The sequence below is a fragment of the Varanus komodoensis genome, unplaced genomic scaffold, assembly GCF_004798865.1.
Source record: "Varanus komodoensis strain SLA01 unplaced genomic scaffold, ASM479886v1 scaffold2, whole genome shotgun sequence".
Taxonomy (NCBI): domain Eukaryota; kingdom Metazoa; phylum Chordata; class Lepidosauria; order Squamata; family Varanidae; genus Varanus; species Varanus komodoensis.
Genome location: NW_025335568.1, coordinates 63,464,731 through 63,477,595, shown reverse-complemented (window position 1 = coordinate 63,477,595; position 12,865 = coordinate 63,464,731). Strand labels below are relative to the sequence as shown.

General features: G+C 54.5%; 1 protein-coding gene across 1 annotated transcript in view; it reads left to right on the top strand.

Moving 5' to 3' along the window:
* The window catches only part of NRXN1 (neurexin 1), a 1,090,172-nt gene that overhangs the window by 691,812 nt on the left and 385,495 nt on the right, over nucleotides 1–12,865 (top strand).

Genomic DNA, 12,865 nt, shown 5'->3' with positions numbered 1-12,865 from the left:
TGCCCTGTTGTGTCCAGGTGTGGCACTGCAAGGTTTTGTGCCCGTACCTGCTTTTGAAGCGTATGGCATTAGATTACTTTTTATGAGCTTGAATGTGCTTTGTTGGTCTCTGGCACTGATCTGAATGGATTGCTCATATCTAAATGGTTAGTTTTTAAAGAAAAGGTGCATATTAGAATCCAGATGCTTGAGATGCCTGTTCGTTTTAGCTATTCATTTTTGCATAGCTTCCTAGAATGTTAACTACTGGTATATTCCTCCAGCCCCTGAGCCTGTTCTTGCTAGGAGCTGTGAACAGAGGAAGTCCGCAAATCAATTAATAACTTTACTGTGAAATCCACTGTCTTTCAGGCTCTGCCTCACACATTTGAACAACTCTCCCTTGCAGAGTTGTTTGAGGGAATGAAACAATAATGTGACAATGAAGATGCTTGGTCTCATTTCAAAAACTCTCTGCAAGGGATCACTTCACAAGTCTCACAGAGGGAGAGCAATGGGGGAGAAAAGAAGTTGCAGAAAGAGAGAGAGCAGAGGGGAAATGGGGGTACACTGCGGTGTCTGTCCCACCAGAAAAAAGGATCCCCACTCATGTTCTTTTGCTACCCTCTATTCACCCAGCAACAACCCTGCATTGTGGGCTATGATCCAAACTAGTGACTGAGTTTGAACGGAGTCGGGCGGCACAGAGCCTCTGAGATCTTTTATGTTTTGGGGTAGAATCTTTACCCTAAGCAGTGGAAGATGGAGGCTTTTCATGTGGTGATGCTTGAAGTCCTGGGCTTCGTAGGCTGATGTGGGCTCGAACCCTCTTTGTGTCCTGGAATTCTTGCCTGACGTTTAGCTCTGGCTCGTGGGCACCCGTGGTTCTGACGACCAGCCCCTGAGCACACTGACCGAGCCTGCCAGAGACCCTGCAGTTTCAGGGGAGAAGAAGCGGTGCGCAAGCGCCCTTTTGTGGCCTTCTAGCAGCAAGGGCCGTTCCCACCCGGGAGAACGGAGCGTGTGCGAACCCCCTCTTGGCAAGACTTTGGGGCACGTGCGCTCTCCAGGTGTGCGCGCTCGTAGTTTTTGGAGGGAACGCTGCGCTCGCCTTTGAGAACTTTCCCTCCACGCGCTGCCTCGCTCTCCTCTCTCTGTTCAGGGTCAGCCATTGGGTGGGAATCCTTGGGGGCGGACCTTCGCTCGGTAGCACTGCACCAGCTTGGCATGCGGAAGGCTTCGGGTTTGCTGGCCACAACAAAGCCCATCACCCACAGGCAGCCCGGCCAGTGGCTGATTGGGGAGAAGAAGAGCTGTGGTCCAGCATCCGTGGAGGGCGCCCTGCTGGGGAAGCCTGGCACGATAGTCATGCTCAAGCCAGACGGCTCTGCACTTTGATTTGGAAAAGCGAGGCCCGTGACGAAACTTGAAGGAGAATCCAATGCACGTTTAGACCGAAGAGGACGCTTGCAAGTCCCAGCGTAACCAAGCCCGCTAAAATCTGAATTTTAAACTCTAAATTTGCAAAGGATCGCGCCTTTAAGCAGGCGTCTCCGAAAGACACCCGCACACAGTTACCTGTTATTTCATGCGGAATGGTAGATTGTAAGCCGCTCGGGGCAGGGCCCTGCTCTGTCGCACTACGTATCAGTAACAGGCCTGGGCAGCATTTTGAAGGCAATGTTCGAGCTGCCTTTTCCCCTCGCCTCCCCTTTTGTGTTTGAACGCCCGCAGTGGCGGAGGCCCGCTCCGCCAGCCACGCGCGGCAAAGGCGCCGGCCAACGCGGCCGGGGCCCGGGGAGAGGCGCTGAAGGACCCGGGTGGGCGGATTCACGTGCTCGCAGGGGACTCGGTCCTCACCCCCACAGGCGCCCGCCGTCGGCAGCGCTGCCGCTCGTGAGCCCCGCAGCCGTCGCCCCGACTCCTGCCTCCCCCGAAGGCGAAGCCTCCCCCACCGCCGTGCGCGCGAGGGCGGGGGGACGGGGCGCGGGGCGGGGGGCAGCCGGTCTCGCCGCGTGCCGCAGCGCCTGGCGGCCGCATGGTCCCCTCCGCTTGGCGCGCCGCCGCCGCCGCCGCCGCCGCCAGGGCGCGAGGAGGGGCGCCGGGGCGGGCGCGGGGCCCGGCCGCTCGTTCGCCGGTCCCCCACAGGCTGGCGCGCTGGCTGCGCTGCGCCGCGGCGCCGGTGATTTGCTGCCGGGAGACTGCAGATTTGCATAGCGCTCGCCTCGCCTCGCCTCCGCCTCCGCCTCCGCCTGCTCCGCCGCCGCCGCCGCCGCCGCCGCCAGCATGGCTCGCCGCTCGCTCGCGCTCGCCCGCCCCCCTCGCCGCGCTGGCTCCGCTCAGACGCGTGCCATGGATTTTCCCCGCGAAGCGCCTCTCGCCGCCTCCTGCCCGCCGCCGCCGCTGCCGCCGCCGCCGCCGCCGCGCTCCGCTCTTTCTTCCGCTGCTCCTCCGTCGCCGCTGTCCTCCTCCTCCTCCTCCTCCTCCTCCTCTTCCTCTGCCTCGCGCTCGTCGGGCTGGCAATAGGCGGCGAGCGAGGAGAGAGGCGCAGCTCGCCCCGGGAGCGGCGTGCGTCCTCGGCGCGCCTCTGGCGAGGGAGCGCTCGGCGCTCGCCCCGCTGTATGGATTCCCCCCTGCGACGGCTGCTCGGCTCTGGGCATCGGGCGCCTCGTCCCCGTCTCGACTCCGTGCGCCTGGCCGGAGGATCTCTCGCTCGGTGGATTATGGAGCAGACCTCCCGGAGCGCCGCTTGGTAGGGAACCTGGAAGCGCGTGGATACGCACTGGAGGCTCCTCGGGGCCGACGCCGCCGACGCGATTTCTCCTCTGGGATTGGGCGCTCCTCGGCTGCCTCGGACTATGTTCGCGCTCCTTTGGGGCCAGAAGGGACCCGGGGCGAGGGATCGGCGCCCGACAGAAGCGCCCGCCGTGGCGCGGTGAGCCGCCCGTGCGCGCCTCCCTCGCCCAAAGTTTGCCTCGCCATGCCCCAACGGATGGGGGAGCTCGCCTTGTCCGAGCCCGTCCCGTCCCGTGGCCGCCTGGCGCTGCTCTGGATACTCCCGTTGACTCTCAGCGGCCTCCTCGGGGTGGCTTGGGGCGCCTCCAGTTTAGGGGCACCGCACGTCCACCATTTCCATGGCGGCAGCAGCAAGCACCCGTCAGTGCCTATCGCGATCTACAGGTCCCCGGCTTCCTTGCGAGGCGGACACGGTGGGTCCCCGAGGGGCTCGGGGGGCTGGGCTACCAGAGGGGCTGAGCGTTGGTGGGGAGCACCCCAACTTCTCCGCCGAAATCGGGGTGCTGCACCCACGTGGCGGCGGGAAGCGGGTGCACTGCGATCCAGGAGCGTACCTGAACGGAAGAGGAGGCGAGGGATGCTGGAGTGGGTGCCCTGGGTGGTGAGGGGCGTTGCAGGATCTTTGCCGGACATTTTTCCTAGGATCAATGGGTTAGGAAAGGGAGGAGGGAGGTGGAAGGACGCCCCCCCCGCACCCCCCGTCTAAAATCAGGCAAGGAAGAGATCACTTTCCTGGGAACCCGAGCCTGTAGGTGCCAGGCTGGAGCGAAGGGAACACAAAGCCCGATGTTGCGCGATCCGTTGGGCTGTTGGCATTGAATGCAGATGATCTTGGAAGGGTTTGTGCTCGAGTGCCTGGTGAGCTTCGTTGCTAAACCGGAGGTGCAAAACACAGGCGGGGTGGTAGAGTGAGGAGGAAGGGAATCGGCCCAGGTGATGGCGAGGACTAGCTTGGGCGATCGCGGGCAATCTGGATGCGGGACCCCACCATCCATACACCTGAGGGAAGGGAAGGACACGCCTCCCTGGCAGAGGTGGAAAAGCAGAAGATGATGGAACGGCAGCCTCCTGGAGCAGAGAGTGGCTTCTCTTAACTCGGCTCTCCGCTCCGCGGGCGCACATGACCTCAGCCCCACCAAGGCTCCTGACAGGAGATGGACCTTGCTTTGCTGTGTCTGTCCAGCCTGCCTGGCAAGGAGAGGTCGGCGGGAGCATCACGCTGGCCCGTCTTCTCCACCGTGCTCTCCTTTCCATGCCTCCCTCCTCCTCTTGTTGATTCAGGATGGGGAGCAGGAGAGGAGGGCAGGTACCGACCGCTCTGCTGCTTGCTTCAGGGCAGAAGCTGTCCAGCTGGTCCAGGGCTGGGCCACGGCGAAGGAAAGGTGCCAGGCACCGTGCCTGCCGTGGACTGTGCGCTGGTCAGCACTGCTCACACGGTGCCCACACCTGTCCCCCTCGAGGGGGGTGCGTGCACGCGCACGTGCATTTGTCGGGGTGCTGGTGTTGGCGATGCTGCCACATGGGTCTCGGAGCCGCTCCCATCACCACCTGGAGAACCATCTTGCACCTGGAGACTCATGAAATGGTTGTGGGAACCCGCCCTTTCCTTACGGCCTCCCTCTGCTTCCCTCCACCGCCAGCTCCCTCCCACCTCTGTTCTGACCTGTAGAGCTTTTTCGCTTGCATCCACCAGAGGAACGATGTTTTCCCTAGTCGGAGACAATCAAGCGCGTTGATCTCCCCTCCTGCCAGCTTTCTTCGCCCCGAGGAGATGCCACCTTTCCCCCACGTGTGCATGTCTGTCAGTGCTCCCATCTTGAAAATCCGTCTCTCTGCCTCGGAGAAAGGCACGGTCAGCCTCTGCTGCCCCGTCCTCCCCAGCCATTCTCATTCTCCGGCTCGCACCCTTTGATGCATATTCCTTTGAAAGATCGCTATGGTCTGGCAGAGGAAGAAGGTGGATTCAGGTGTTGGGGACTGATGGAGCGCGAGAAGGCTGCAATATGGAGGGGCAACGTGTCGTGCCGTTCCAGAGGCAGGCGCCCCCCACCCCTTTTGCAGTGTGTTATTCTAATGTAGGTGTGACACTCGCGTGTGGCAGATCTCGCTGCAAGGGGTCCAGCGAAGCCTCGCCAGGACAAGCCTGCATGTGCGAACGTGCGCCTTGGAGAGGCGGCAAGGAAGGGATCGCTTCTGTCCTTCCCCGCCTCTCGCATGCACCCGAGCAGCTCTTTTGTGTTGTTGTGAAGTGAGATCCCCGGACGGCAGGCGCCCGTTGCCAGAGGGGTGGAAACTTCCTCTGCTCGTAGAGGACGGGCTGGAGCAAAGCGAAGCTTTCCTGCCGATGCGTTCGTGCCACGCTAGAGGGCGAGGCGCAGAGGAAGTCCCTTGCCCCCCTGTTTGCCCCGTGCAGATCCCTCCCTCCCTCCCTCCCTCCCGGCATGTGTGTGTCTGCAATCCAATCTCCGCATTTCTGGTTTTCCCGGAGCCTTTTCCCTGCGGATGTGGCGATGTTCCTTTCATTTCTCCCGAGGCAGCCTGCGTGGCACCGTTTCCCCCAGTTGAAGCGCGCTGGGGAGGGAGCGGGTCCGGGGCCCGTTTGTGTTCGCAGCACCGCCCCGCTGATGCTGGAAAGTCTTCTAATAATTACACTCCTTCCAATTAATTGTCCTGGGCTGAAATCAATGAGCTAAAACTAAGGTCATCTAATTAGATAAAGGGCTCAGACCAGGAAGTAAACACCTAATTGCCGAAAGACAACTGGAATGGACTTAATGTCTAGCGCATTGGATTGGGGCTGGGGGGGGGGTCAGTTTATGATGGGCTGCGAAGAGGAAAGCGGCTCAGAGAAACGCTTGGCTGGCGTGGGGGCTCCGTGCTGAGATTCTGGGCTCCTTCGCTTCGCCTCCTTGTCCCGTCGTCAGAGGCATGGTTGAAGAAGCACACCACCCGAATCTCGGGGGAGGGGGCTCTGTCCCCCCACCCCACTGCCCAGGGACACTTGCTGAAATACAGGTACCGAGAAGGCTCAAGGATCGCTATTGCCTCTGGATTTCTTGGCTTTTTCCCACATGGGCTTCCTCTCCAGCTCTCCACCCCACTCCGAATTTGCCTGAGGTCTTCTTTTCTTAAATCAGATGCCCTTTTCTCCTCTGTCCATGCACCCCTTTTTTCTACAAATGAGTGTCCTTCGGAGAGAGGGCCCTTTAAATGCACACACAGAGAGACACATACACACAGACTTTCAACCTATATAATTAGCATATGCAAACCCCCCGCCCCACCTGACCTCTGGATCTTTTCAGTAACTAGCAGGCTTCCTGCCCTCCCTCCGTCCACCTGCTTATCCGTGCATGGGCATTGACTTGCTCGGGTGATCCGTGGAAGCAGCAGGCAGGGTGCCAATGGCCAGGACTGGCTCCATGAGCTTCAAGGATTTCAGAGCCCTCTGCCTTTGTGGCGGAGCTTTTGGTTGCTTCGTGCAGCTTCATCCTTCTTCATTTTCGCATCGCGCTATGCTTCATTTCCACGATCATGTGGTGTCATTCACAGGCTTTGCAAGGTAGTAAAGCGATCTTGGGATGAGCTGTCACGTCTTTGTGTAAAAGTGACCCAGATGGGGGAAGGAGCTGCTGCTGATTTTGGAAATTGTCTTTAACAAAGGGAAAGAAAAAAGTTGTGCTCCTGTGTCTATTGGGCATGGGAGGAAGCCCAGCTAAGTTCGGCAAGATGTCCTCCTGAGTCAACACGCATCGGATTGGGCTGCGAGACATCTTAATGAGCTCTGGCATTAGGGTTGGTAGCATTTAGCAAAAGCCCGAGAAGAGAACATGATCTGCTGGTTGTACAGTGCACTTTAGAACTTCACGGGGATAATGATCAGTAGTTTTGCTCGCATTAATTTTGTAAATGCATGAAAATGAGAGGAAGGAAAAGGGTTGGCCTAAATCCAGAATAAAAATGGAGGGGGGTGAGAGTGGAAAGCAACACCCTTAAACAGACTTACATTCTGTTCCTTTCCCATTTGACTCTTTTAGGATTCTGCATGTTCTTTATTCCATATGCCTTCATGGGGGAAATTAATGGGTAGCAGCCATGTGGAGCTTCAGCTATGGCACATTTGGTTTTTTAAAAAAGAAGGATTCATTAAGAGCTTCCTGGAATCAAATCCAAAGGGGCAGATTGAAGGGAATGGGAGACGAACAGTCCAGGAAGTGTGCAGAGCTCAGTTTCCCGAGAAGTGCTTTAAAATGTTCTACATACATTGCCTTGGATTCAATTAAAGGAATATGGGATTGAAAAGGCAATGGAGATGAGGGGAAAAACAGGGCTGCAGCTGCCTCCTTTCGGGGTTTTTGCTTTGTTTTCAGTTTTTGTTCTTTTTGGGGGGGTGAGGGGAGGGATTTGGAAGGTTTCTTTTAAGCTGATTTTCCCAGGTGTCTTTGGCAGCACACAGCAGAAACACACCTGTAATCAAAGGTGCTCTTTTGCACCTGACATAGTTCCAAACTGTATCACTGTCAGACAGCAAATGGGGGAAGTTTCCTAGCAGCTGAATTAAGTCTTTCAGGTGAATGGGCTTTGGTGGCCCCTTCTGCAGGCATCTGTCTGTCTGTCTTTCTGTACATGGGTCACTCTCATCAACCCCTGTATACACACATGCACAAGTCCCTTAATAAATTCAATTGTGATGAGAGAGGTTGCAAGACATCTTTGTCTCATCTTTGGCAGCCCTTCTCGTGTTGGGCAAAATGTCAGGGGATAGTTGGAAATGCTCAGAAAGGAAGGAAACACCCCAAGTAATACTTGTCGGTATTGTTGGGAGCTTTTCTTCCCTCCATTGTTAATGTGGGTGTGTGTGCAGCGGCCTCCCAGTTGTCTTTCATGAGCTCCAAGGAAGCGGATTGGTCTCTGGCTGACTGAGTGCATGGAGCACATCCATGCAGCTGATAGAAGGAGGATGGGGAAAGGAGCAGCTGCTGCTTAGCCATGTCTGAGGTGCTTCTTGCTTGCTAGAAAGTTGAGGAGAAGGTCTGGCCCTCCTCTTGGCGCCTTCACTGGTGTGTAGTCCTGGGAAGGAGCTGCATTATATCTCGATCTCATTTTCAAGTCGAACAGAGATAGAGCAGACTTTTTCGAATGACCTCATCAGCTAGTGATGCCCCACTTCCTGGAAATGTATCATGCAAAGCTCATAGCCATTAGACATGGGGACCCTCTGCTGGATCCAGTTCGCACGGGAGGCGTTTGCAGTATGCCCCTACAGAGCTGTTGTTCAGCATGCGACAAAAGACTTCTTTGAAATAAGTGTTCTGTGTCCTGTATCAGGGAGATGTGATTGGCCATGGAAAAAGGATGCAGTATTCAGCGCAGCCCAAAGAAATTGCAAAAGTATTTTGGACTTGCCTGCATGGAAAAGTGTCTTTTACTGGTGTTGGTATGATAGATTGTGGAGAAGGCTTACAAAGGGATTCTTCAGGGATGCTCTCCTTAGCACAAAAGGCAACTGTTCTACATTGCAGCGGGGCAGATCTTAGGTTTGTATGCTCTGTTCTTCTGTTAAGTAGAAACTCTGCAGCCCATCTCTGTGTGTTACATTTACAAAGCGAGAGAGAATACCCGATATCTCGTAAGAACTCAAGCATGGCTGCTCCTGGTTGAGTGCCTGTTTAGGTGCACTCTTGCTCAAGAGTACAGCGGTCTTGCTGGATGAGAAATTAGTCTCCATCTGGCTGTTTGCAAGAATCCTAGCAACTGGTTGACGTGAGAAGGTATCAGTGTGGTGTAGTGCTTGGGAATGCTGGGCTGGGGCCTTGGAAGACCCAGGTTCCCACTCAGCCACAAAGCCCACTGGGTGACTTTGGACCAGGCATGGCCTCTCAGCATAGCCTACCTCACAGGGTTGTTGTTGTGGGGACAAAATGGAACGGGCTGCCTTGGGTTCCTGGCAAGAGGAAGGAAAATGGGAATCAATTTAATGTGATAGTAAGAATAACAGTATTTTTCCTCTCTGCTGCAGTGCAATCTGGCTCTGCAGTGTAGGGCTAGGAATCCATGGTCTGTGTGGGCTGGTGTGACGGGGTGTCCTGCAGCAGCAGGGGGTTGGACTCCATGACCTTCATGGCCCCTTCCAAATCTACTGTTCTATGATTCTATGAATTGTAGCAGCAGGAAAAGCATCTGAGTCATCCCTCAAATTTTGTGGATTTAAACTTGGATAGATTATGGGATTATTGTCAGTTTATGTCCAGGTTGTAGTGGAGCAGTGGTTCACATAGCTGAATCAGGAGGCCTCTTTGCTTAGCGTTTTCCTGCTGTGAGCTGTCTAGTATACACCCAGTCCCTCAGTTAAGAACAACGTCTGTTCCTGAGATCATCGTTAAGTCGCATTTGTATGTAAGTCAGTTTACATATATAAACACAACCTATAAAACACTTACGAAGTGCTTCCCTATACAGTAAAACATCTGAAACACAATGCAGCATTTTAATAATGATAATAATACAGTATTAATAAATTAACTGCAGGTACTGGAGACACATACAAACACACACAGAGAATCTATACATATGTGTCTAGGTAAATGGTACCATTCTTAAAGTAGTTTAGATAGAAAGTTTATGCAATATTAACCCTTTTTAAGCTAACATTAAACCTATCATTAACTGGATGTTGATGGAAATGGGACTGGTGCTGGAGGCATTGCTACAAACCAAGTACAGTAAAAGTTACAGAAGGCAACCCTAAATCCACGTGATCCGAAACACACTGGCTGCACGCACTAGTTTTTCAAGTGCATGAAAAGCTACTGTAATTCCACAGGTGCTTTCACTATGCTGCTTGCTGCTTTCCCCCTCCTCCCTCCCCCTCTCTCCTTCCTTCCTTCCTTCCTTCCTTCCTTCCTTCCTTCCTTCCTTCCTTCCTCATCCTCTCCTCTCACCACCTGGCACCCAGCACCTTAGGATAACGCAGGACTTCCAGGTTTGCTCGCTCATAAGCAGGGTTGTTGCTAACTTGGCTGGTCATAACTGAGGAACTGGGTGCACACATACATTATCCCAAGAGGGGGAGGGGGGCAGAGAGAGTGTGTGTCCACACAGGTAGCTTTCCTTGGGGATGTGGCTACAAGGGCCATGAAGAAGAGCACTGGCCCTTCCCAGTTGCCTGCTGCACCTCTGGACAGGCCCGCAGGTAGCAAGAGAAGCTGAGTGACTCCTTCAGCCTCCTAGGCTCGGCCAGTACTTATTTCTCACACTGCTGTGGCTGTCCAGGTTGCATCTGGGAGCCAGCGCCACCAGCACAGTGGACTTGCCTTGCCTCTCTAACGGCAGCTCCCTTTGGGGCCATGAACCTAAGAAGTGGCTGAAGGTCTCACCACCCTTGTTTGGTCAGATGTGCCAGTAGCCACCCTTTGGAGCTTTGGCCTCAGTGGAGGAAGGGCAGTGGGACCAGCTGAGGTGGAGTGATGGAGAGGACGAGGCAGCACTGCCCCTGTACCACTTCTCTGTGGAAAGGGCCACCGGTTTCCTCTGAGCAGAGTCCGACAAGACCTGAGCACCTCTTTCATCCCGAGGACCAAGTCCTATTTCCAGGGAGTCCTCAGGGACTGTGCGGATCCCAGAGGGGACAGGGCTGAAGGGAAAACAACAGCACGGATGCATGAGGCAAGAGGCATCCATTGTTCTGGTTCCAAGGTCTTACCATTAGAAGCTAAACTGATCAAGAGGCATTTCAGCCCAAACTGGAAAGGCCAGCAAAAAACGCTGGTGCACTGGAGAAGAGCGCAGCCTGGGGAAAGGGTGTGCGTTCATCCTGGGAACCCCAGCAGGGCAGATTGGGGTGCCTGGTTCACTGGATTTAACTCATGGGTCTGCAGCAGGAAAGATGCTCTCTTCCCAAGAATCACCAAGGAAGGAGGTTCCACAGGTCCTGGGGAAGCTTCTTCTATTGGCCTAGCTGTGAGTCGGAGGCAGTGTCAGCCACGGACCTGTGCCTGGTGCCATTTGGCGATTTCAGAACGGGCATTTCCCCTTCCTCGCTCCCACAGACGCACATGCCAGTGTTTATCCCCACCCCTCATAAGTGGTAGCGAAACAACCAGCAGTAGTCCCACAACAGAACTGTGGAGCTACAAAAAGGAGAGAAAACTAATGACTGTAGCTGGTGTTGCAAGAAGTGATGCAAATTCTAGCCGTTCCCAGATCCGGCAGTTAAGAAAAAGAAAAAAGAAAAAGAAAATTTTAAAAAGACTACAGAGGACAGATCAGAGGACGATTTGTAGTTTGTGATGTGTACTGAAAGAGAACATTTAAAAAAAAACAAGCAACCAAGAAAAAGAAACACTCATCCAGTTTTATTCTAACTTCAGTATTTTGGGGAGCTGTGTGGGGAGGGTGACTGTTTCCACATTGCCTTCTTTTCAGCTTGATTTGACACAGACTTTGAACCTGGTGGAAATGTCAAGTGTGCAATCTATCATTTAACCCAGCCTTCCACCATCCTGGCATTCTCCAGATGTCTTGGATCACAACTCCCATCCTCCCCACCTAGTCATCCAGTGCAGGGTAGGAGGAGCAGAGGAGGTGATCTTTGCTTCTCCAGAGTTTGCTAGATTGGCACAAGGGAGCTAGGGTACGACTTGAATCCTGGCCTCTCCAGGATCCTGCCCATGGGGATGCACCTTTTCCCTTCCCAAGGTGGCAAGCACCACCCTTGGTTGCATAGCCAGAAGCATGGCTTCTAAATTGAGAGAGGTATGACTACCACTCTATACGACTCTGGTGTGCCCACAACTGGAGTATTGTGCTCAGTTCGGGGCCCTTCATTACAGGAAGGATATAGCCAGGTTGGAGTCAGGGCAGCATAGGGCCACAAGGTTGGTGGCCGGTTTGCAGGGGAAGCCATATCAGGAGAGACTGAGGGAACTGGGTCTTTTTAGCCTGGAGAAGAGGAGACTCGGAGGGGATCTGTTGGGGACATACAGGTATGTGAGGGGGTGTCACACAGAGGTGGGTAGAGACCTGTTCTCCCCTGCAAAGGAGGGCAGGACGTGCTCCAACGGAGCAAAGCTCAGGGAAGCAAGGTTTGATTTAGATGCCAGGATGTACTTCCTGACAGTTAGGACCCCGAGGGTAAGGCATGGGCTTCCATGGGAGGTGGTTGAGGCCCCATCGGTGAGGGTGTTCAAAGACAGGCTGGACATGCACATGGTGGGCATGTCATGAGCAAAGCTGGCTGGAGCTGGGGGTCAGACTAGTTGGCCTGGGAGACCCCTTCTGACTCGCTCTGTTTCTATGTTTCCTCCAGAGCACATCCGGAGCAGTTCCTTCATGCTGGCTGTAAGGGGTTAGGGGAGGCAGAAATCTGATGCCCCTTTTCAAGGTCAGACATGCTCTTCCAGCCTTGGAAGAGGGAACTGAATACTTGTTCAGGGGCCCCGGGAGCACTGCCTAAGGGTCCAGCTATGCCAGTTTAGACAGAAGAATGGCCCGCAACTCCCCACATGGCTGACCGGGACATGCTGGGAGTTGGGAGGAATGCATGACATGGGAAGTCTTGCTGCATTTAAACTTGCAGCCTCCCTCCCACCATCTAATTTTTCATAGTATTGTGTCTTAAGTAACTCTTTCCCTATTTTCCTCAAAGACACTAGAATTCATTAGCACAAGGTATGGTTTTCAGGCATTTGCTTAGATGGTTCTGAAAAAGGCTTGGACAAATTCATTTTTGTTTAGTCGTAAAGTCATGCCTGACCCATCGCAACCCCATGGATAACATTCCTCCAGGCTCTCCTGTCCTCCACCATCCCCCGGAGTCCACCCAAGCTCACACCCACTGCCCCAGAGACTCCATCCAGCCACCTCATCCTCTGCCATCCCCTTCTTCTTTTGCCATCTATTGTTCCCAACATTAGGCTCTTCTCCAGGGAGTCCTTCCTTCTCATTAGGTGGCCAAAGTATTTGAGTTTCATCCTCAGTATCTGGCCTTCTAAAGAGCAGTCAAGGTTGATCTCTTGGCGGTCCAAGGGACACACAGGAATCTTCTCCAGCACCATAATTCAAAGGCCTCAATCCTTTGGCGCTCAGCCTT